We start from the raw sequence: 26209 nt of genomic DNA on the forward strand, positions 1-26209 counted from the left end.
ATTGTCAACATTGTTCATTTTTTGGAAAAAATTGTTCAGTGTTATGTTATTGTTATTCTGGTCTCTTATTTATTTCTGATTTTTCTTTGTTATTTCCTTCATCTACTAAATTTCAGCTAAGGTTCTTCTTTTTCTAGTTCCTTGTGGTGTAATATTGTTTAAACTTCTTTTTCATAAAACAAGAATTTACAGCATAAATTTCATTCTATAATCTGCTTTTGCTGGATCCCATAGTTTTTGGAATATTGTGTTTTCTTTTACTTTTTTTTGAGACATATTTTGACTTACTGTTTGAGTTCTTATTTCTCCCATTGCTTGTGCAGTAGTGTGAATACTTAATATTTACATTGTAGATTTTCCAGCTTTGTTTTATTTTTGATCTTTAGTTTTGTACTATTGTGGTTGGAAAATATACTTGGTATGATTTCAGTCTTCTTAAATTTGTAATATTTATTATGTCTCTTTTTATGTGATTTAACCAGGGGATTCTTCTGTGTATACTTGAAGAAAATGTGTATTCTGTTTTTCTTGGATAGAATGTTTTATATATATCTTATAGAACCATGTATATTGAAGTATGCTTTAAAAAAAGAAAAATGTTGTTGTTAAAAATACAAAATAGGTGGAGCAAGATGGCAGAGGAGTAGGAGACCTGGATTTCGTCTGGTCTCAGGAATTCAACTGGATAGGGATCAAACCATTCTGAACACCTACAAACTCAACAGGAGGTCGAAGAAAATAATAGCAACAACTCTCTGAACAGAAAAGAGACCACTTTCTGGAAGGTAGGACATGTGGAGAAGTGAATCCGAGGCAATATTCGGGAGGATAGATGGCGGGGGAGGGGCCTCCATTGGCCGCTTCTGGCAAGTGATAGAGCTGCGGAGCACAAATTCGGAACTTTTAGAAGTCTGCTCCGCTGAGGGACATTGCTCCAGTGGCTGAGCAGGGGGTGGAACCCTCCCAGAGACAGTGGGATCTCAGGATCCTCGGGGTCACAGAAAGACTGGGGGTGCCTGAGTGCGGCAGAGCTCCCAGGTATCAGAGTGGGGAAGCCGGCTACAGAGACGGAGCCGAGGGTCAGGCTCTCAGCTAAGGGTTGCCATAAACTGTGATCCGGGGCATAGTCGGGCCACTGCTCCTCCAGCAGGCCCAAAAAGTGGCAGATCCAGGGAGACTCCCGTTCCTCCCCAGGGAGGAGTGGTGTGGGAGCATACCACAGGGATCTGCTGGGTTTGGAGACTCCATACCGAGTTGGGTGCCAGAGATAGAAACGCTCAGTCACAGGCCAGGTGAGCACAGAGTGCAGTCGGAGACCGGGGAGATGGGAGTGATTGCTTTTCTCTGGGGGTACACCAAGGAGTGGGGCCCCGAGTTCTTGGCTCTTCCAGGGCAGAGATTGGGAGGCCGCCATTTCACTCTCGGCCTCCAAAGCCCAACAGAAAGCGTGCAGGGAACAAAAGCTCCTGAGAGCAAACCCGAGCAGATTACTTAGCCTGGACCTGCAAGGGCGGGGCAATTCCACCTCGGGCAAAGACTTTTGGGAACCACAGCAACAGCCCTCTCCCCCAGAAGATCAGTGAGAACAGCCAGCCAAGACCAAGTTTACCGATCAATGAGAACGACAGAACTACAGCGCTAGGGGAATACTGCACATAGAATTCATGGCTTTTTTACCATGATTCTTTAGTCTTTCAAAGTTAAATTTTTTTAACTCTTTTTTTTTTTTTGATTTTTTCTTTTTCCCTCTTTCAACCAACATCTTATCAATCTCTTTTTTAAAAAACATTTTTATTTTTCATTTTTAAAGTCATATTCTATCCCTTCCTGGTAGTTACCTGTATTTTTGACATATATATATAAGTTGTTCTCTCTTTAAAATTTTGAGATAGTTTCTTCTAACAGATCAAAATATACCCTAAATCTCTAGTGTATGTTTTTTTTCTACTTTCCTGCCTGATCACATTCTCTCCCTTTTTCTCTTTTTTTTTAAAGCCTCTTCTTTCTTTTTTCAAACAACTTCTTATCAATTCCTTTTATAAAATTTTTTATAATTTTCATCTTTACACTCATATTCCATCCCTTCATCATATCAACCCTTATTTTTGTACATATATAAGTTTTTCTTTCTTTAAAATTTTGGGAGGCACTTTCATCTAACACACAAAAATACACCCAAAATCTAGTGTGCGGCACTGATCTATATACCAACCTGATCATATTTGATCATATTCTGTTTTTTTTTGTTTTGTTCTATTTTGTTTGTTTTTATCTTTATCTTTATCTTTTTCTTTTTTCTCTTTCCCTTTCTTTTCCCCCTTCTTCAGGTCTTTTCTGATTTGTTTAGGGTATATTTTCTGAGGACATTGTTACCCTGCTAGCATATTGTTCTCCCATTAATCTATTCTCCTCTGGACAAAATGACAAGACGGAAAAAATCACCTCAACAAAAAGAACAAGAGGTAGTACCGACTGCCAGGGACCTACTCAATATGGACATTAGTATAATGTCGGATCTAGAGTTCAGAGTCATCACTCTAAAGATACTAGCTGGGTTTGAAAAAAGCATAGAAGTTATTAGAGAAACCCTTTCTGGAGAAATAAAATAACTAAAATCTAACCAAGTAGCAATCAAAAAGGCTATTAATGAGGTACAATCAAATACGGGGTGGCTAACTGCTAGGCAGAAGAGAGATTCAGTGATATAGAAGACCAAATGATGGAAAACAAAGAAGCTGAGAAAAAGAGAGATAAACAACTACTGGATCACGAGGGCAAAATTTGAGATAAGCGATACCATAAGACGAAACAACATAAGAATAATTGGGATCCCAGAGGGAGAAGAAAGAGAGAGAGGGGCAAAAGGTATATGGAGCAAATTATAGTAGAGAACTTCCCTAATTTGGGGAAGGGAACAGGCATCAAAATCCAGGAAGCACAGAGAACCCCTCTCAAAATAAATAAAAATAGGTCAAGACCCCAACATCTAATAGTGAAATTTATCAGTCTCAGAAACAAAGAGAAAATCCTGAAAGCAGCTCGGGAGAAGAGATCTGTAACCTACAATGGTAGAAACATTAGATTGGCAACAGACCTATCCACAGAGACCTGGCAGGCCAGAAAGGACTGGCAGGATATATTCAGAGCACTAAATGAGAAAAATATGCAGCCAAGAATACTATATCCAGCTAGGCTGTCATAGAAAATAGAAGGAGAGATAAAAAGCTTCCAGGACAAACAAAAACTAAAGGAATTTGCAAACACAAAACCAGCCCTACAAGAAATCTTGAAAGGGGTCCTCTAAGCAAAGAGAGACCCTAAAAGCAACATAGACCAGAAAGGAACACAGACAATATACAGTAACAGTCACCTTACAGGCAATACAATGCCACTAAATTCCTATCTTTCAGTAGTTACCCTCAATGTAAATGGACTAAATGCCCCAATCAAAAGACACAGGCTATCAGATTGGATTAAAAAACAAGACCTATCAATATACTGTCTGCAACAGACTCATTTTAGACCTACAGACACCCCCAGATTGAAAGTGACAGGGTGGAAAACCATTTACCATGCTAATGGACACCAAAAGAAAGCTGGGGTGGCAATCCTTATATCAGACAACTTAGATTTTAAACCAAAGACTGTAATAAGAGATGAGGAAGGACACTCTATTCTATTTAAAGGGTCTATCAATGCCCCTAACATGGGGGCAGCCAATTATAGCCAACTAATAACAAAAGCAAAGAAACACATTGACAACAATACAATAATAGTGGGGGACTTTAACACCCCCCTCACTGAAATGAACAGATCATCTAAGCAAAAGATCAACAAGGAAATAAAGACTTTAAATGACAACCTGGACCAAATGGAATTCAGACATATTCAGAACATTCCATCCCAAAGCAAAGGAATACACACTCTTCTCTACTGCCAATGGAACATTCTCCAGAATAGATCACATGCTAGGTCATAAATCAGGTCTCAACCGGTACCAAAAGTTTGGGATCATTCCCTGCCTATTTTCAGACCACAATGCTTTGAAACTACAACTCAATCACAAGAGGAAAGTCGGAAAGAACTCAAATACATGGAGGCTAAAGAGCATCTTACTAAAGAATGAATGGGTCAACCAGGAAATTAAAGAAGAATTTAAAAAATTCATGGAAACCAATGAAAATGAAACACAACTATGCAAAATCTTTGGGATGCAGCAAAGGCAGTCCTAAGAGGAAATTATATAGCAATACAAGCCTTTTTCAAGAAACAAGAAAGGTCTCAAGTACACAACCTAACCCTCCACCTAAAGGAGCTGGAGAAAGAACAGCAAATAAAGCCTAAACCCAGCAAGAGAAGAGAAATCATAAAAATCAGAGCAGAAATCAATGAAATAGAAACTAAAAGAACAGTAGAACAGATCAACGAAACTAGGAGCAGGTTCTTTGAAAGAAATAACAAGACTGATAACCCCCTGGCCAGACTTATCAAAAAGAAAAGAGAAAGGACCCAAATCAACAAAATCATGAATGAAAGAGGAGAGATCACAACCAACACCAAAGAAATACAAACAATTCTAAGAACATATTATGAGCAACTCTATGCCAGCAAATTAGATAACCTGGAAGAAATGGATGCATTCCTAGAGATGTATCAACTACCAAAACTGAACCAGGAAGAAATAGAAAACCTGAACAGACCTATAACCACTAAAGAAATTGAAGCAGTCATCAAAAATCTCCCAAAAAACAAAAGCCCAGGGCTGGATGGCTTCGCAGGGGAATTCTACCAAACATTTCAAGAAGAGTTAATATCCATTCTTCTGAAACTGTTCCAAAAAATAAAAATGGAAGGAAAACTTCCAAACTCACTTTATGAGACCACCATTACCTTGATCCCAAAACCAGACAAAGACCCCATCAAAAAGGAGAGTTACAGACCAATATCCTTAATGAACATGGATGCAAAAATTCTCACCAAAATACTAGCCAATAGGATCCAACAGTACATTAAAAGGATTATTCACCACGGGTAGAGGGGGCGGAGCAAGATGGCAGAGGAGTAGGAGACCTGGATTTCGTCTCCTCTCAGGAATTCAGCTGGATAGGGATCAGACCATTCTGAACACCTACAAATCCAACAGGAAATCGAAGAAAAGAAAAGCAACAACTCTCTCATCAGAAAAGCGACCACTTTCTGGAAGGTAGGACATGCGGAGAAGTGAATCCGCGGCGATATTCGGGAGGACAGATGGCGGGGGAGGGGCCTCCGTCGGCCGCTTCTGGCAAGTGATAGAGCCGCAGAGCACAAAATCGGAACTTTTAAAAGTCTGCTCCGCTGAGGGACGTCACTCTGGTGGCTAAGCGTGGGGTGGAACCCTCCGGGACAGTGTGGTCTCAGGACCCTCGGGGTCGCAGAAAGATCGGGGGTGCCTGAGTGCGGCAGAGCTCCCAGGTATCAGAGCAGGGAAGCCAGCTGCAGAGGCGGAGCCCAGGCGCGGGCTTGCAGCTCGGGGTTGCCATAAACTGTGATCCGCGGCACAGTCGGGCCCCTTGCTCCTCCAGCAGGGACCCAACAAGCAGCAGATCCGGGGAGACTCACCTTCCTCCCCCGGGAGGAGCCGCGCGGGACTGCACTGCAGGGATCTGCTGGGTTTGGAGACTCCAGACCGGATCGGGTGCCAGAGATACAAACGCGCGGTCACAGGCCGGTTGAGCACAGAGTGCGGCCGGAGACCGGGGAGACGGGAGTGACTGACGGCTTTTCTCTGGGGGCTCACTGAGGAGCGGGGCCCCGAGTTCTCAGCTCCTCCAGGGCGGAGATTGGGAGGCCGCCATTTTCGCGCTCCGCCTCCAAAGCTGTACGGAAAGCTCACAGGGAACAAAAGCCCCGGAGAGCAAACCCGAGCAGATTACTTAGCCGGGAGGGGGCAAGGACGGGGCAATTCCGCCTCCGGCAGAGACATTGGAAACCACGGCAACAGGCCCCTCCCCAGAATGTCAGCGAGAACAGCCAGCCAAGACCAAGTTTACCGATCAATGAGAACGGCAGAACTCCAGCGCTAGGGGAATACTGCACATAGAATTCACGGCTTTTTTACCATGATTCCTTAGTCTTTTAAAGTTAATTTTTTTTTTAACTGTCTTTTTGTCTTTTTATTTCTTTTTGAATTTTTCTTTTTCCCTTTTTCAAACAACATCTTATCAATCCCTTTTTTTAAAAAAAAACATTTTATTTTTCATTTTTAGAGTCATATTCTATCCCTTCATAGTAGTTACCCGTATTTTTGGCTTATATATGTAAGTTGTTCTCTCTTTAAAATTTTGAGATAGTTTCTTCTAACAGTTAAAATATACCCTAAATCTCTAGTATATGGTGTTTTCTATTCCCCTGCCTGATCACATCCTCTCCCTTTTTTTTTTCTTTTTCTTTTTTCTTTTTTAAATCCTCTTCTTTCTTTTTTCAAACAACTTCTTATCAATTCCTTTTATAAAATTTTTTATAATTTCCATTTTTACAGTCATTTTCCATCCTTTCATCATATCAACCCTTATTTTTGTACATATATAAGTTTTTCTTTCTTTAAAATTTTGGGAGACACTTTCTTCTAAAAGACCAAAATACACCCCAAATCTAGTGTGTGACACTGATCTATATACCATATAGATCATATTTGATCACATTCTGGTTTTTCTTTTGTTGTTGTTGTTTTGTTTTGTTTGTTTTTGTTTTTATCTTCATCTTTTTCTTTTTTTTTCTTTTTCTTTTTTCTCTCTTTCCCCTTGTTATCCCACTGCTTCAGGTCTTTTCTGATTTGTTTAGAGTATATTTTCTGGGGACGTGGTTACTCTGCTAGCATTTTGTTCTCTCATTAATCTATTCTCCTCTGCACAAAATGACAAGACGGAAAAAATCACCTCAACAAAAAGAACAAGAGGCAGTACCGACTGCCAGGGACCTACTCAATAGGGACATTAGTATGATGTCAGATCTAGAGTTCAGAATCATCACTTTAAAGATACTAGCTGGGCTTGAAAAAAATATGGAAGTTATTAGAGAAACTCTTTCTGGAGAAGTAAAAGAGCTAAAATCCAACCAAGTAGAAATCAAAAAGGCTATTAATGAGGTGCAATCAAAAATGGGGGCACTAACTGTTAGAATAAATGAGGCAGAAGAGAGAATCAGTAATATAGAAGATGAAATGATGGAAAATAAAGAAGCTGAGAAAAAGAGAGATAAACAACTACTGGATCACGAGGGCAGAATTCGAGAGATAAGCGATACCATAAGACGAAACAACATTAGAATAATTGGGATCCCAGAAGAAGAAGAAAGAGAGAGAGGGCCAGAAGGTATAATGGAGCAAATTATAGCAGAGAACTTCCCTAATTTGGGGAAGGAAACAGGCATCCAAATCCAGGAAGCAGAGAGAACCCCTCTCAAAATAAATAAAAATAGGTCAACTCCCCGACATCTAATAGTAAAACTTACGAGTCTCATAGACAAAGATAAAATCCTGAAAGCAGCTCGGGAGAAGTGATCTGTAACCTACAATGATAGAAACATTAGATTGGCAACAGACCTATCCACAGAGACCTGGCAGGCCAGAAAGGACTGGCAGGATATATTCAGAGCACTAAATGAGAAAAATATGCAGCCAAGAATACTATATCCAGCTAGGCTGTCATAGAAAATAGAAGGAGAGATAAAAAGCTTCCAGGACAAACAAAAACTAAAGGAATTTGCAAACACAAAACCAGCCCTACAAGAAATCTTGAAAGGGGTCCTCTAAGCAAAGAGAGACCCTAAAAGCAACATAGACCAGAAAGGAACACAGACAATATACGGTAACAGTCACCTGACAGGCAATACAATGGCACTAAATTCCTATCTTTCAATAGTTACCTTGAATGTAAATGGGGTAAATGCCCCAATCAAAAGACACGGGGTAACAGACTGGATTAAAAAACAAGATCCATCGATATGCTGTCTGCAAGAGACTCATTTTAGACCCAAAGACACCCCCAGATTGAAAGTGAGGGGGGGGAAAACCATTTACCATGCTAATGGACACCAAAAGAAAGCTGGGGTGGCAATCCTTATATCAGACAAATTAGATTTTAAACCAAAGACTGTAATAAGAGATGAGGAAGGACACTATATCATACTTAAAGGATCTATCCAACAAGAAGATCTAACAATTGTTAATATCTATGCCCCTAACATGGGAGCACTAATTATATAAGGCAATTAATAACAAAAGCAAAGAAACACATCGACAACAATACAATAATAGTGGGGGACTTTAACATCCCCCTCACTGAAATGGACAGATCGTCTAAGCAAAAGATCAACAAGGAAATAAAGACTTTAAATGACACACTGGACCAAATGGACTTCACAGACCTATTCAGAACATTCCACCCCAATCCAACGGAATACACATTCTTCTCTAGTGCCCATGGAACATTCTCCAGAATAGATCACATCCTAGGTCATAAATCAGGTCTCAACCGGTACCAAAAGACTGGGATCATTCCCTTCCTATTTTCAGACCACAATGCTTTGAAACTAGAACTCAATCACAAGAGGAAAGTCGGAAAGAACTCAAATACATGGAGGCTAAAGAGCATCCTACTAAACAATGAATGGGTCAACCAGGAAATTAAAGAAGAATTAAAAAAATACATGGAAACCAATGAAAATGAAAACACAACTGTTCAAAATCTTTGGGATGCAGCAAAGGCAGTCCTAAGAGGAAATTATATAGCAATACAAGCCTTTCTCAAGAAACATGAAAGGTCTCAAGTACACAACCTAACCCTCCACCTAAAGGAGCTGGAGAAAGAACAGCAAATAAAGCCTAAACCCAGCAGGAGAAGAGAAATCATAAAGATCAGAGCAGAAACCAATGAAATAGAAACTAAAAGAACAGTAGAACAGATCAACGAAACTAAGAGCTGGTTCTTTGAAAGAATTAACAAGATTGATAAACCCCTGGCCAGACGTATCAAAAAGAGAAGAGAAATGACCCAAATCAACAAAATCATGAATGAAAGAGGAGAGATCACAACCAACACCAAAGAAATACAAACAATTATAAGAACATATTATGAGCAACTCTATACCAGCAAATTAGATAACCTGGAAGAGATGGATGCATTCCTAGAGATGTATCAACTACCAAAACTGAACCAGGATGAAATAGAAAACCTGAACAGACCTATAACCACTAAGGAAATTGAAGCAGTCATCAAAAATCTCCCAAAAAACAAAAGCCCAGGGCCAGATGCCTTCCCAGGGGAATTCTACCAAACATTTCAAGAAGAATTAATACCTCTTCTTCTGAAACTGTTCCAAAAAATAGAAACGGAAGGAAAACTTCCAAACTCATTTTATGAGGCCAGCATTACCTTGATCCCAAAACCAGACAAAGACCCCATCAAAAAGGAGAATTCCAGACCAATATTCCTGATGAACATGGATGCAAAAATTCTCCCCAAAATACTAGCCAATAGGATCCAACAGTACATTAAAAGGATTATTCACCATGACCAATGGGTTTTATCCCTGGGCTGCAAGGTTGGTTCAACATCCGCAAATCAATCAATGTGATACAGTACATTAACAAAAGAAAGAACAAGAATCATACGATCCTCTCAATAGATGCAGAAAAAGCTTTTGACAAAGTACAGCATCCTTTCTTGATCAAAACTCTTCAGAGTATAGGGATAGAGGGTACATACCGCAATATCATAAAAGCCATCTATGAAAAACGTACAGCAAATATTATTCTCAATGGGGAAAAACTGGGAGCTTTCCCACTAGGGTCAGGAACGCGGCAGGGATGTCCACTATCACCACTGCTATTCAACATAGTATTGGAAGTCCTAGCCACAGCAATCAGACAACAAAAAGAAATCAAAGGCATCCAAATTGGCAAAGAAGAAGTCAAACTCTCACTCTTTGCAGATGATATGATACTTTATGTGGAAAACCCAAAATACTCCACCCCAAAACTGCTAGAACTCATACAGGAATTCAGCAAAGTGGCAGGATATAAAATCAATGCACAAAAGTCAGTGGCATTCCTATACACCAACAACAAGACAGAAGAAAGAGAAATTAAGCAGTCGATCCCATTTACAATTGCACCCAAAACCATAAGATACCTAGGAATAAATCTAACCAAAGGGACAAAGGATCTGTACTCAATAAACTATAAAATACTCATGAAAGAAATTGAGGAAGACACAAAGAGATGGAAAAACGTTCCATGCTCATGGATTGGAAGAACAAATATTGTGAAGATGTCAATGCTACCTAGAGCAATCTACACATTCAATGCAATCCCCATCAAAATACCATCCACTTTTTTCAAAGAAATGGAACAAATCATCCTAAAATTTGTATGGAACCAGAAAAGACCCGCCATAGCCAGAGGATTGTTGAAAAAGAAAAACAAAGCCGGCGGCATCACAATTCCGGACTTCCAGCTCTATTACAAAGCTGTCATCATCAAGACAGTGTGGTACTGGCACAAAAACAGACACATAGATCAATGGAACCGAATAGAGAGCCCAGAAATGGACCCTCAACTCTATGTTCAACTCATCTTCGACAAAGCAGGAAAGAATGTCCAATGGAACAAAGACAGTCTCTTCAGCAAATGGTGTTACGAAAATTGGACAGCCACACACAGAAGAATGAACCTGGACCATTTCCTTACACCACACACAAAAATAGACTCCAAATGGTTGAAAGACCTCAATGTGAGACAGGAGTCCTTCAAAATCCTAAAGGAGAACACAGACAGCAACCTGTTCGACCTCAGCCACAGCAACTTCTTCCTAGAAACATCGCCAAAGGCAAGGGAAACAAGGGCAAAAATGAAATATCGGGACCTCATCAAGATAAAAAGCTTTTGCGTAGCAAAAGAAACAGTCAACAAAACCATAAGACAACCGACAGAATGGGCGAAGATATTTGCAATGACATATCAGATAAAGGGCTAGTATCCAAAATCTATAAAGAACTTATCAAACTCCACAACCAAAGAACAAAGAATCCAATCAAGAAATGGGCAGAAGGCATGAACAGACATTTTTCCAAAGAAGACATCCAAATGGCCAACAGACCCATGAAAAAGTACTCAACATCGCTCGGCATCAGGGAAATCAAAATCAAAACCTCAATGAGATACCACCTCACACCAGTCAGAATGGCCAAAATTAACAAGTCAGGAAATGACAGATGTTGGCAGGGATGCAGAAAAAAGGGGAACCCTCCTACACTTTTGGTGGGAATGCAAGCTGGTGCAGCCACTCTGGAAAACAGTATGGAGGTTCCTCAAAAAGTTGAAAATAGAGCTACCATACGATCCAGCAATTGCACTACTGGGTATTTACCCCAAAGATACAAATGTAGGGATCCAGAAGGGTACCTGCACCCCGATGTTTATAGCAGCAATGTCCACAATAACCAAACAGTGAAAATAGCCAAGTTGTCCATCGACAGATGAATGGATAAAGAAGAAGTGGTATATATATATACAATGGAATATTATGCAGCCTCCAAAGAAATGAGATCTTGCCATTGGCAACCACATGGATGGAACTGGAGGGTATTATGCTGAGCGAAATAAGTCAAACAGGGAAAGACATGTATCATATGACCTCACTGATATGAGGAATTCTTAATCTCAGGAAACAAACTGAGGTTTGCTGGAGTGGGGGTTGAGGTGGGAGGGATGGGGTGACTGGGTGATAGACACTGGGGAGGGTATGTGCTCTGGTAAGCGCTGTGAATTGTGCAAGACTGTTGAATCTCAGATCTGTACCTCTGAAACAAATAATGCAATATATGTTAAGAAAAAAAAAAAAGAAGAAGATAGCAGGAGGGGAAAAATGAAGGGGGGGGGAATCGGAGGGGGAGATGAACCATGAGAGACGATGGACTCTGAAAAACAAACTGAGGGTTGTAGAGGGGAGGGGGGTGGGAGGATGGGTTAGCCTGGTGATGGGTATTGAGGAGGGCACATTCTGCATGGAGCACTGGGTGTTATGCACAAACAATGAATCATGGAACATTTCATCTAAAACTAATGATGTAATGTATGGTGATTAACATAACAATTAAAAATAAAAAAAATACAAAATAAAACAGTAACTTTAACTGAGACTACTCATTTAAAATAAAGGCTATCAGAGGGGAGGCAAGCAGGCAGATAGGTGAAATAAGTGAAGGGGATTAAGAGTAAGAACTAAGTAACGATGTATAAAATTGTTGAATCACTATATTGCACACCTGAAACTAATGTAACACTATTAACTATACTCGAATTAAAATGAAAAACTTAATATAAAAAAGGAAAGATTTTTTTATTTAGTTGAGAGAGAGACAGAGGGTGACAGAGATAGCGAGAGAGAGCACAAACAGGGAAGAGAGGGAGAAGCAGACCACCCGCTGAGCTGGGAGCCAACACAGGGCTCGACTCCAGGACCCTGGGATCATGACCTGAGCCGAAGGCAGACGGTTAACCAACTGAGCAACCCAGGTGCCCCCCAAAATAGATCTTTTAAATTAAAACATGTGGAAGCAGTTATGGTACATAATTATTTTCTCACTGATTTTTATCACATAATGGAAATTTTTGAACATTAAACTTGCCATGGTTATTGGGAAATAATATATAATGGCTCTACAAAGATACATGCATATATATTATGGGCAAGAAATGTTATGGTATTAATGAAATAAAATTAAAGAGATTGGAGTTTATAGTAAAAATACAATGAACTTAATGATAAAACACTATGGCATTAGCTTTTGCTTAGGGTTGGATTATCTTTTTGTCTTTGTTTTAGACTACAATGATCATTTTGTTTCTCTTAATGAATTTAGTTTCCACTGAAGTGTTTCGAAGGGGTTTAAAATACATGTTACACTTTTTCTTACTTCCTGTGACATTCCTCACCTGTCCAGAAGTAGAATTAACAAGACTTCATGGATGGTATAGTAAGAGAGTTGAGAGAGGAATCCAAGATATTTTCCAGGTTTCTTTTTGTGAAACTGGGTAGATGGCACTTTTTGTAGAAACGGGAAAGAGAAAAGTAAATTTGTGGAAAAATATGGTGAGTTCAGTTTTAATATATTGGAAGTTGAGAAGCTGATGTGCGATCAAATAGATATGCTGATATGATTCTCAAGAATGAGATCTTAAGAGGACATATTGATTTGTCACTCGATAGAAATAATCCCCGAAACTACAAGAGTGGATGAGTTCAGGCATGAAAGCTATGGACTGAAAAGAAAGGAAACAAAAGAAGTTACTGAGCGAATATTAACTCTTGAAAGGCGTATCTGGGATAAGGGAGGACTTACAGAAAAGAAAGGGGTTAATGAGGGCCTGGTGATGGGTAAGGAAGAAGGGAAGTTGCAATGGGAAGTCTACCCAATTAAAAAAATTCCAATTAAGAAAATCTTGAAAGTTTGAGAAGTGGGTCCCTATTTCATAAACACTGCACATGGTTTATGCAGAGACAAACCAACCACCTTGCTAGACCCACACTCCACCTCATCTTCACACTTGGATTCTGATGTGTGATTTTTTTACTAGCAATTTTGAATACAGAGTTGCTTAAAACTTCACCTCTGTTCTGGGAAGGTAGCAAATTAACTTCCTTTTTTCCCCATTTTTCTCTCAACATCTAATAACTCAGACACCTTTATGAAGTGGTTGACTGCTCAGAACAAAAAAACAAGAAAAATTCAATCCAGAATGAAACAGCAAAACTGATTGCTGTCCTTTATTTTTCTCTAGATCAAGTCATAAAGAAATACTAGAGCCCAAGGATAGAGAGCCTAATGCCAGGTAATAGTGAGTGTTTATTTGTTTTTGTTTTTTAGATAAGCTAGATTACATGTACTATGACTTGGTGAGGTAAAATTTGATCTCCAAAATATCCTTGAATTTAAGTGAATTATCTAGGGGTGCCTGGGTGGCTCAGTCGTTAAGCGTCTGCCTTCAGCTCAGGTCATGGTCCCAGGGTCCTGGGATCAAGCCCCGCATCGGGCTCCCTGCTCCGCGGGAAGCCTGCTTCTCCCTCTCCCACTCCCCCTGCTTGTGTTCCCTCTCTCGCTGTGTCTCTCTCTGTCAAATAAATAAATAAAATCTTTAAAAAAAAAATAAAGGAATTATCTATCAAATGGGAGTCCTGTGAAGAAAGCCATAATTAATAAGTCATCAGGGATTTACTGAGTTGTGTGAGATAAGCCTCATCTTATTTCTTATTTTTTTATGAGAGTTTACTAAACCAGTACATTAAAGGAATGATGTAGACAAAATACATCTGTATTTCAGCATGATATTTGGCATGAAATTTTCAAAGATAAGAGGTAGAGAATTGGTTCCTGGATAACAGCATTTAAATGGATTCCTTAACCGGTTCAACAGTGTTAGGCTTTTAAATTAGAAGAGGGCTCAAATAAATGGAATCAGCAATTATGAAGGCTTTTATATTAAAGATTTAATGAAAGCTAGCTAGTCTGATAAATCCTGAATCTGTCATTGAATATCTCACCACTTCCCTGCCTGGCTTCAGATTTGAATGGAGGCTTGACTCAAGTTAAATATGAGCTCCTATGGTAAGGGATGGGGGTGGGAAGCTCTTGATTTAAATGCAACAGTCAAAGGAAGTTACCTGGTACATTGTGAAAAACAACTCCTATGGGGTTTTTGGTTCACACATGCAAAAACAATATGGGTTAAATGATTTTCACTCTAACCATTTAATCTTCCCCTCATATCTTCATAGTATAATATCTGGTGGCTCACCACTGAGGACTCTATTGGGAAAAAAAAAATTGGCAAGCGTATGCATGACTAAGGAATTCTATCAGACAGTGACAATAAATGGTGTGAATCTATTTCTGCTGAAATATCAACTTGACAAGATATCTTTGGAGGTATTCCATATGACACCTTCCTATTTATTTGGTTCTTTTTTCCTCTATAACAGCCCCTCTGAATTATTTCATTCCCTAACCTTTCCAGAAGAGGAATATTCAGATCAGATCATTGGATATGACTCTAAGCCACTTTGAACTCTTGATCCAGCCAATCCTATATACAGCATCACCATGCATACACACGTTTGGGTGCATAAATGTATAAACACACTCACTGACTTGCAGTATACCCCATTATCTATTCAATCTAATGCTTAAAATGAGGTTTGTTAGAGCCTTTGAATACCCAATACAACTTCTGAGATTATATGGGAATAGAAGAAAGCAGAGGATTTCTAGAACTAGGTTTCCCAAAGTTCCACTGGAATATATATAGAGAAAGACTATATACACAGAGAGAATATATACATTGTCACATCTTTTAAAATTTCTTTTGCGAGCATTTCATATTTTTACTATTGTTTATCTATAATGATAGTGATAAATTATGTAATTTATAAACAATGTGCATATATTGGAGTGTATATTTAACATTTTTAACTGATGGACTGTTCCATCGAAAATATTTGAAGATCATAGCTCCAAAGCATGTGAGAGCATGAGAAAAACTTCAAAAACTGTAGAAAAATTGGAAAAATTCAAATTAATTAATTGTGACCTAAATATAACACATGAATTCAAACTTAAGTATAACATATAAAATACAAAGGATATTTTAAGGCATGAGTGTGCGTGTGTGTGTGTGTGTGTGTGTGTGTGTGTTTAAGATAAAGAAAGAAAAAGCTTGATAGGATAGTTGAGGGGAGGGTTGTTCAGAAACAAGAAACCAGGATACATTAATGCCACTTATATAGAGAAGAATAATAATAAATTGAAGTAAAAAAAGCATGTATTTGGTTTTAAGGCATAAACTACCTAAGAATTATTTAACTTTACAATTGAATTTCAACATGCAAAATAAATATTACGTATTACCAAAATTGACAGAATTTATTATTTTTTTAATTTTTAGAACTTATTATCTTTTATTTGACTGCAGCCTCAGACTTATTCATGGATTCTCATTCAATGAGTGCTTGTGGGCCATGGTGTCAGTTAATAAAATATCTTTAAAAATTATCTATAAGGGCACCTGGGTGGCTCAGTCGGTTAAGCGTCTGTCTTTGGCTCAAGTTATGATCTCTGGTCCTGGGATTCAGCCCAGTGTTGAGCTCCCTGCTCAGCAGGGAGTCTGCTTCTCCCTCTCCCTCTGCCCCTCCCCCCCGGCTTGTGCCCACTCTCTTTAAGAAATAAATATAATATTTTTTAAAAATAAAAAAAATAAAAATTATCTATAAGTAATACCACCACTATTTTAGAATTTAATAAAAGTACTAGTTTCCATTCTCCACATAATTTTAATTTTACAACTATAGTTTTTGGTAGTACTCCTATTAGTAGATTAATTAAAAACAAAGCAAAATTCTGATGTTACAAATTTTGTTTAAAAAAAAAGTATTTTCTACTTAGCCAAGCAATGATGTTAGCATGTCTTTAATCTTCCTTGTTTTGTATTACAATCAAGCCTTTAAAAAGAGCAATTAGAATGAGTGAGACTTACCAATGTATAGCCTTTCCCTACAAGATGATTAATGGCTGGAGGATGAAAAGTGTCAAACCCCTCAGGATTTCCCTAAAAGGAAAAAATAAAGGGGGAAACACATTTTGAATTCACATTTTTTGGTAGCTATTTGATGCTGGTGAGATAAATCTAAGTCACCTGATGAGATAAAAAAAGGAGCACAGTAAAAGGCACCTTAAAGATTAATGAAACTAATTAATGCTCAGAAATAATACCATCAGAAGGGTTTCCTTGATATAAAGTACTATAACCCATGACATTTAAAGAATGAATACAATTTTTAAATTTTTCTCTGATATAAAAATTCATGCTATAGGATAATAATTTGATTAACCATAAATCCATTTTTTTAAATGGCAGTTTACCTTATTAAAACATATTATTTATTTCTATATATGATGTCTAAATCTATTTTTTTCTCTTTTGTGTTGCATAAGAAAGTAAGCCACTCACAACTTTTTTTATTCAGATATGTTTTCTCATAGATTCAGAAAACACCATCTATCAAATTATGGTTATTAGATATAGAACTCTTATACCACATTCAAGTGACTGTTGTACTCTAGAACAGTTAACAACTTTCAAAATAACAGCATAACACTAAACATAAAGTATTTGAGGCCATAACTATAATAAACAATGTATATCAAAAACCTTTACTATATCAGGATAGAAAATCTGCAAATCAATAGCTGACTATTGACCAGATAAGCGAAGCTCAAAGAAAAGTCTTATATAATTAAATATTTCAGTTAAAATCGCACATTTAGCAACGTAAAATTGAATTGGGTAACAAAGATCAGGTGTTTCTATCAACTGTTTAATGATTAATGGGCCATTTGCTCCTGAGATCCAAAGAGAAATATGCAAAATTTCTGTCATTTACTGACCACAAAGAAGTGGGGATTTAGGGTTCATCATGACCTCTCACATCTGATCCAAATGCCCCCTCCTACACACACTCAACCTTTTTACATTTCCTTCTTCTTAGAATGTCCCCTTGCTACCTATTCAAACATTATTCATTCTTTCTAAACCAAACTCTAAACTAAGCTAATTTATGGAACCATAATTTGTTTTGGATTCAGACGCTTGTTCCAATATTAATACATACTCCATCATATATTTTTCACATATGTGCTTTCTTTGCTCAGCTAAATGTTTAGTTCATTAGAACAGAAATCATGCTCTATACTTCTGTGTGTATTCAGAAAGTCAGAATCTAGTACAGTTCTAACTACTTAGCAGGGAAACATATATCTGTTTGACTACTTAGCTAATTGGTGAGTCTTGCTACTATACACTATATCTGAAATGGTTAATGTCAAAAACTCCATTGAGTGACCAAGAAATGACTTTTGGTTTTGAAGGAAAGGAACTGTTAGTTTGTCTTATTTGACAAACAGTTCTTGCTCAGGACTAAAGAAAACCATATCACACCTATTTTATTTTCTGTATGCCTTTAATGGATAATGTTAAAATCTTACAAGGTATTGATATAACCCTCTGCTAAACTTGCAAACTGTACCACATATATATATATATACACACACACACACATTTATATATAATGTTGATCATTTCTTTTCATGATTAAATGCAAACTAATGAGGAAGAAACTACTGTTAATTTCCCTTCCTTTCAGATGAGGAAACTGAAACAGAAATTTTGAGCTACATTCCCAAAGTCTGCTAGTCAGTAAATGGTAGAGATGAGATTTAAATGCAGGCAGCCTGACTCAGAGCCTTTCATTCTAATTCCAATAATATGCTACCTGTGTTTACGAATCACATATGCTAGATAAAGGGGAAGAGAATTTTAGAAGGAAGGAATGAGAAAGATAGTCTACATATTGTCAAAATGTGAAACTGACATTTTTAAAAAGCCAGTAGCAAATCCTAAAGAATTCTACTTTTCACATTCCTAACCCAATGTACCCCAGGCAGACTTAGAATCAATGTTCTCATGTAAATAAGTCAAAAAGTTATTAAACTTTTATCTAGATATAGGAATATATTTAGAAGTTTAGAAAAAAGGAACTTTCTTAGATATTTCATGGGTACTCAATATTATCAAACATCTTTTATATCAGAATTTAAATTGTGCAATTTAAGTAAGATTTAAAATAGCTTTTAAATTTGATCTATATTTTTACTTCTCTGTTCTTGAACATCTTAAACATTTATTACCATTAACAAATACAGCATGTGTAAGAACTGAGTATAATTTTGAGCTTTTAGTGGTACACACTTCACATCTCCCTAAAGGAGCCCTTTTCCCTAAAGTATGCACATTTCATAGAATAAAGCAATATTTAATAATGCTGGTGTTAAAAATTATGCATGAGGATACTCTTACCCTTTCTTTCTAGAAGCCGATTCACAAATTATTATGTCTTTTAAAAAAACATTTTTTCTGAGATTTATAGTATGCAGTTAACTTTGAGGTAAGTATCTTTGACAGAATCCTTCCTGTTTAAAGGTTAGGAAAAATGTGTCTCAAGCACATTGAATCACTGCCAAATGTTACTCAAGTTTTTCTTAGAAGAGCTTGGGTTTTTCCTCTGTTCTTTGAAACTGGGCTTCATGTTGTTTCTTTTTGTTGTATTTCTTTTGTGTTGTATTGTTATCATTTTCTAATACTTCATATTATGCTTTGAGTATTCACAGAAAGAAATGAATAACAGACTCTCATACACATGCACAGGATCAAGTATGTTATTTAAAAAATGCTATTTGTGTTTGAGCCATGATTTACATAAGATCTGCCATTATAAATTTAGAAGATCATTAACCATTCTTTGTATGTACTAATCATTTAAAAAAAATTCCATGAGCATCAATGTTACAAATTAAGTCCTCATGAGATGGAGACCCCTATAGGGCTCCACGCTCAGCGGGGATTCTGCTTGGGATTCTTTTCTTTCACTGTCCCTCTGCCTCCCTCTCTCTCTCAAATAAAAATAAAAATGTTTTAAAAAATGTTATAAACATCAATAGTTTAGGAGAACCATAATATGGTGAAAGGGGAAAATTTATAAGGTATGCCTTCTCTATCATGAAACAAATTATAGAAAAGAGGGAATTTCTGAGAGTTATAAAGGTATTCAATAATAGGAAAAAAGTGAAAATATAAAAAAGTATGTGCACTTCCTTTGAAAGTTCTTTAGCCTCTAGTAATAATTCTGTGAACAATATTAAAGATACATTACCTAGTAGAATATATGTGTAATTAAAAGATAAATATGACATAATGCTTCCATACCAGATTGTAAAATATAATCATGAAAGCAATTGGACTCAATCCACAGATTAAACTAAAACTAACTCTATACCTCACTGAAATTCTTTCTTACAATTATTTCCTGTTATTCAACCTCTACTCCTTCCTCTAAATCATTTCTTCAGCATAACTGTAAGTTCCTGCCTCTGACTCTTCCCCAAGTCTTGTTCAGTCTCCTCCCCTCTTCCTACTTCTGAGTTGACCTGAGGTTGACATCTTCATACCCTCCAACCAAAACCCTTATTACCATGGCCTTCCTGCATTCTCACTATCTTTCTAATTGAAAACTCTAGACTAACCCAACAGTCCTTTTCCTCCATTCTAGACCTTCTTTTTCCCAACCCTGATGAACAGAGTTCCTTATTAATGAAATTCCTATTAATGGCTTCTATATTAATAATAATAATCTACTTTGTCCAAAAAATTGGGTTGGAAAAGGATTAGTGAGTATATAGCAGCAAGATGACATGTTTCTGACAATTAACTATAGAGCATTGCCAAAGAATCAGAAAGCCTAGATCCTCATTTGTCTGTATTTAAAAGGTAGGAGTAGGGGCACATGGGTGGCTCAGTTGGTTAAGCATCTGCCTTTGGCTCCGGTCATTATCCCGGGGTCCTATGATCAAGCCCCGCATGGGGCTCCCTGCTCAGCAGGAAGCCTGCTTCTCCCTGCAGCATCCTGTGCTGTGCTCTCTCTCTGTCAAATAAATAAATAAAATCTTTTTAAAAAATTAAATAAATAAGTAAGAAGTAGGAGGAGATGTAGTCCTGTCTAAATTGTGGGATGGAATATGCTTTACGAAGCATCATTTCATATTCTTTTATTTTTTATTTTTTATTTTTAAAAAATTTTTATTATTATGTTAATCACCATACATTACATCATTAGTTTTTGATGTAGTGTTCCATGATTCATTGTTTGTGCATAACACCCAGTGCTCCATGCAGAATGTGCTCTCCTCAATACCCATCACCAGGCTAACCCATTCTCCCACCCCCCTCCCCTCTAGAACCCTCAGTTTGTTTTTCAGAGTCCATCGTCTCTCATGGTTCGTCTCCCCCTCCGATTTCCCCCCCTTTATTCTTCCCCTCCTGCTATCTTCTTCTTCTTTTTTTTTAACATATAATGTATTATTTGTTTCAGAGGTACAAGATTCTTTTTTTTTTTTTTTTAAGATTTATTTATTTATTTGACAGAGAGAGCAAATGCAGTGGAGAGGGACAGAGGGAGAGGGAGAGAGAAACTCAAGCAGACTTCCTGCTGAGCACAGAGCCCAACACAGGGCTCAATCTCACGACCATTAGATCACTACCTGCACTGAAACCAAGAGTTGGACACTTAACCGACTGTGCCACCCAGATACCCCCCCTTTATTTTTAAAGATTTATTTACTTATTTGAAAGAAAGGGTGATCATTTCAGATTCTTGCTAGCATGTAGGTCTAAAATAAGCTACAATATTAGATACTCATAACTGGTAGCTGGCAGCACACCCACTGTTATTCACATTGCATATCTTTCAAATAATATACAGAAATAGATATTTCAAAAACATACTAATTTACTAATTCTTTTGGTAAGAACCAGGGCAGGTTAGGGCCAACAGTGTGGATACATTAGTGACATCTCTGTTTTCTAAGACAAATTTGTATCCCTTTCCTTGACATGTGAGACTCACAAGTGGTAGTTTGTCGACAGCTAGATGGTGAACGCAGTGTTACCACCATGCTTAACTCAGTGATGTTCCTGACTGATGGGCGTGGCTAACAGTTCTGAGGTTGATTTCCTGCTGAACACCAGTGTTATCACCATTTAAGCATCACAGCAGATGATACCACACCAGAAAATGTGAGTTAACCATGTAGATATTGAATAGTAGCAGAAGATACTTTATGTATGTTTGAGAAATGTGACCAGGATTTCATGAACTGCACAAATATTTTTTGAAATAGGAAACTGATGCATTCACTTCATACTTAGTGGATAGTTTAATTAAGACAAGTTTCCCATGGGAAAGAAAAGACTACTAACATTTGAAAGAGCAACAATCTCCGTTGTGTTGGACAGTGTGCCAATTATCTTACATACAAAAGGATATTTTGTTAAAAAACAATATTTTGTTTTGTTAAACTGCAACTGTAGTGTCTACAAAATAATTACACTGAAAAGAACTCTAAAGACAGCTTTAAATAAAAAAGAAAGCAAACAAATGAAACACTTATAAGCTTCATATTCTATATAGTTATAGTTTTTCTCCATTCTTCTTTTCTCAGTCATGCCCTCTCAAAAATATTGGTTTACCTTTACTAACTCTACTTCCAAATGTTCTCTTCATCCGTTAAACATTTCCTTAGAGATTCCTGGCACTGACTGCTATATCTGATGTTGACAATTTTAATACAGATTTAAATTTCAGTTATTTTACCTGTGTCATTTAGTATTTGGTTCTGCCAACTACTGTTACCATTACCATCTTAATACTTATCTCCTGACTTCTATGACATTGTTTTCCTCTAGCTTTCTTCCTATCACTCTGATTAGTCCTTCTTAAATATGTGTTATATCATGTTTCCTCAGTACTTCATCTTTGACACTTTGCCTTTCTTATGCTATACCATTTCTTAAAATGAATTCATGTAATTTCCCTTTGCCTTTCTTATTCTATAGCCTCTCTTACAATGACTCCATGTTTCAGAAATAACCTATTACTGATAAATCCAAATGTATAGCCCCCAAACATGTGTATTATGCCTACTATCAGACAATTATACACAGATGTGCCAAAGACATTCCCAATTCAACGTGTGAAATTTTCAATCACCTTTGTTCCATTCATCTGTTCCTGCATTCTCTGTCTCAGTGAAAAGTAACAATAGATAACATTTATTCTGTGCCTGGCACTTGTAATATCTTATTTAAGTACTCTACAAACACAAAAGAAAGATATTAATATCACCATTTTGGAAAATGAAACTGATACACAAAGAAGCAAAGTTACATCAATTCATGCAACTGACAAATACTGGAGCTGGAATCTGAAAGGACTGTCTATACATTTAACCATTGTACCTTGAAAGACATACGCCCATTTGCAGAAGTCAGACCTGAAACATTTGAGATTTTACTTTTATTCACCACAGAGAACTTCTCCCAGTTTACTGATTGTGGGTAAAAAATATTTACTGTATCTATTTCGTCCTCTCCATTTCTATGGCTCTGATTTTAGTTTAGATCGTCACTTCTCATCTGGGTTATTTTAATAATTATGGCTCTTTATATCAGTCTTTATAATCTCTGGTCTTGATTCCCAACACTTTCTTCTGCTGTTGTTTAAGATCAGTCTAGGTAATTGGAAAAAGGAAAGAAAGAAAAAAGTATGGCTATGAAAAAATGATGACCTAAATACCACTGTGATTTTCAATAGTTAAAAGATATATGCATAGATTTGATAGGCACAAAACCCTTCCCATCTCCATAGCTCAGTTTCCTAAGATAAGGGATACAATTTCTAATCATTAGAAATAGGATTAATTATATAAAAAAAGAAAATCTATAAGAATTATGAATAAAAGTCACTCCTCTATTGGTACTTCGACAATTTAAAGCTCTCTCATTTCCATCAACATAAAATAAATGCAAAGACTGTGATTTTTCTCTAATGTAATGTGCAAGATGTCCATGTCCCCATGGCTAATTATTTTCATGGTATGGCAAAATAAACTTATAAGAAAGAAGGGTTCATATGAGTTTTGGCTACCAAAATATAAAATTTACAAGTCTCTATAGCATCTGTATATGTTTATACAGAAATGAAATAGAAAAGTTGGGACTATTGCACAGGTAAACTAGATTACTCTCATGAATGTTTTATTTCAATTTCCACCTAAAAGAACTTTTCCTCATAAAAAAAATACATAAACTAAAACTCCTTGATTAAAATGCCACGTCTATCTGTGTCCAAAGAAATTCACTAAATTTTTATGGCTCTCAGTTTTCTTATCTGGGGAAAAAATAAAGCGTGGGGTAGGGAGCATTTTACTAAATGAATTTTAAGATCTTTTTCTGATCAGCATTCGAATTTGGGTCGATTTCTCAAACTGGATAAAATTGCTTTGGTATCATCATGTGAATTAATGCAGAGGACAAAATCTGAACAATTGACAAAACAGTATTATGTCTGTGTACACATTGTTTTCAGGAATGAATGGCTTTGTTTCAAAGTGAAGATAGATTTGAAATAGAAAAAGTGAAAGACAGAAGTAACCTCAGTGTCTAGTAAAACTCTATCTGGAAAAATAAGCCCAAAATAGAAAAAGAAGTGAGATGAACAAGTTTTTTTGGTTCAAAGGATCAATAATAATGAATGTACTGATGGAAAGTTTCTGACCAGAGAGCTCAAAAGTATTCCTATTCTGTTGCAAGTCTGAAGCCATCGAATTTAGAGCACTCACACGGTTTTTTGCATGTTGAATGTAGCTTTGAATAAATAGCCATCCAGCACTTCAACAATTGGTCAAAACACATTAGATACATCTAATAGGGAGTCCTAAAAGCAGATGTGCTTCTATCAAACCACACACTGAGAATTCCAATCAAACAGGCAGCCAAATCACTACAACCTAATTGCCACCACCCTGAACGTGGGATGCAATCACTGCTGACCTGCCCTTGTTTTTCCTAAATAAAAATTACTGATCCTCTCAATTTAGCAACTGCCTAGGCTGTTGGGAAATGCAGCAGCAGGGTCTTTAGCAACCAGAGGCTACAAATTGGTTTCTGCAGGCTTATTTATGGGGTGATACAGTTAAATTCTTTCTTAATCAGTGGCAAAGATGGCTTAAACATTTTCTTCCCTAGCAAAGAAAGGTTCTTTCAAAAATGATATTTAAAAAAATGAGACCATGAAAAAAATGAGAGAAAGAATTTAGCAAAAAGGTATTAAATGCAAAATTAAATTGAGCACTGAAAAACCTCACTGTTAAAGGCATTTAAACAAATTGAAATGTATTCTTCCATCTCAGTTTCACACAAAGTGCAATGTGCACTATTTTAAAATTAGATAATCTGCTTAAAAGCTATTACTGTAAAACTCCACCTTCTTGCTAACTAAATTTACTGTAATGTGGGTGAGATTGTTTTTCTTTCACAATTTCTATTTGTTGTTTTGAAGAGAGTGATAAATTTAAAAATGTTTTTCGTTTCTTTAAAGTAAATGCATTTCGATGTTTTTGAAAAATAAGAAGGCAAAATATATATTTCCATAAAAATACATGCTTTCTTTAATATATATATATATTTAAACAAATTGCAAAAACACATCATGCCACTAGTGAAAGAAAGTAGCTTTTAAAGTAACTGTTGTAAACAATATTTTATTTTTTCCCACCCACACACCAAAAATTGTGGTTTGAGAAATATATAGTTATATCTTGAGACAGTTTGACATTATGTGAAAGGAGACTATCATTGAACAGTTTAAATTTTAACTTTGTACTAGAAATAGAATAGAAATGCCAAAATCAATGGAATTGAATTATAGGAAAGTCAGTCTTCTTTTTTTTAAGTTTTTATTTTAATTCCAGTTAGTTAACATACAGTGTTACATTAGTTTCAAGTATACAATCTAGTGATTCAACAATTCTATATATCACTCAGTGCTCATCATAAGTGTCCTCCTTAATCCCCATCACCTGTTTAACCCATACCTCCCCCACCTGCCCTCTGTTTAACCTCCCTTCCCCACCTCCCTCCCCTTTTTCTGATTTATTTTGCTTAACATTACAACTGCTGGCTCCATACATGTTGATGCAAATGGCAATATTTCATGCTTTTTTATGGCTGAATAATATTTCATTTATATATTTTATATATATACATATGTGTGTGTGTGTGTGTGTGTGTATATATATATATAATATATAATAAAATCACATCTTCTTTATCCATTCATTGACCAATGGACACTTGTGGTACTTCCATATCTTGGCTATTGTAAATAATGCGGCTAGAAACATAAGGGTGCCTGTATCCCTTTGAATTGGTGTTTTTGTATTCTTTTGTATTCCTTGGGTAAAAACCCAGTAGTGTGATTGCTGAATCATAGGGTAGTTCTATTTTTAACTTTTTGAGGAAACTTCATACTGTTTTCCACAGTAGCTGCACCAGTTTGCATTCCCACCAACAGTGCAAGAGGGTTCTCCTTTCTCCACATCCTCGCCAACACCTGCCGTTTCTTGTGTTGTTGATTTTAGCCATTCTGACAGGTGTGAAGTGATAACTCAGTGTAGTTTTGATTTGCCTTTCCCTCATGTAAATGATGATGAACACCCTCTCATG

General features: G+C 36.8%; 1 protein-coding gene across 1 annotated transcript in view; it reads right to left on the bottom strand.

Moving 5' to 3' along the window:
• PTPRD (protein tyrosine phosphatase receptor type D) overlaps positions 1 to 26209 on the bottom strand; it is a 2419801-nt gene that overhangs the window by 1813378 nt on the left and 580214 nt on the right. The window contains exon 3 of the mRNA XM_064580091.1: positions 16571 to 16642. The gene's annotated coding sequence lies outside the window, so the exon portion shown is untranslated. The remainder of the gene's footprint in view (positions 1 to 16570; positions 16643 to 26209) is intronic.

The sequence above is a fragment of the Mirounga angustirostris genome, unplaced genomic scaffold, assembly GCF_029215605.1.
Source record: "Mirounga angustirostris isolate CCGP_5_RB_7025 unplaced genomic scaffold, mMirAng1.0.hap1 SCAF_15, whole genome shotgun sequence".
Lineage (NCBI taxonomy): Eukaryota > Metazoa > Chordata > Mammalia > Carnivora > Phocidae > Mirounga > Mirounga angustirostris.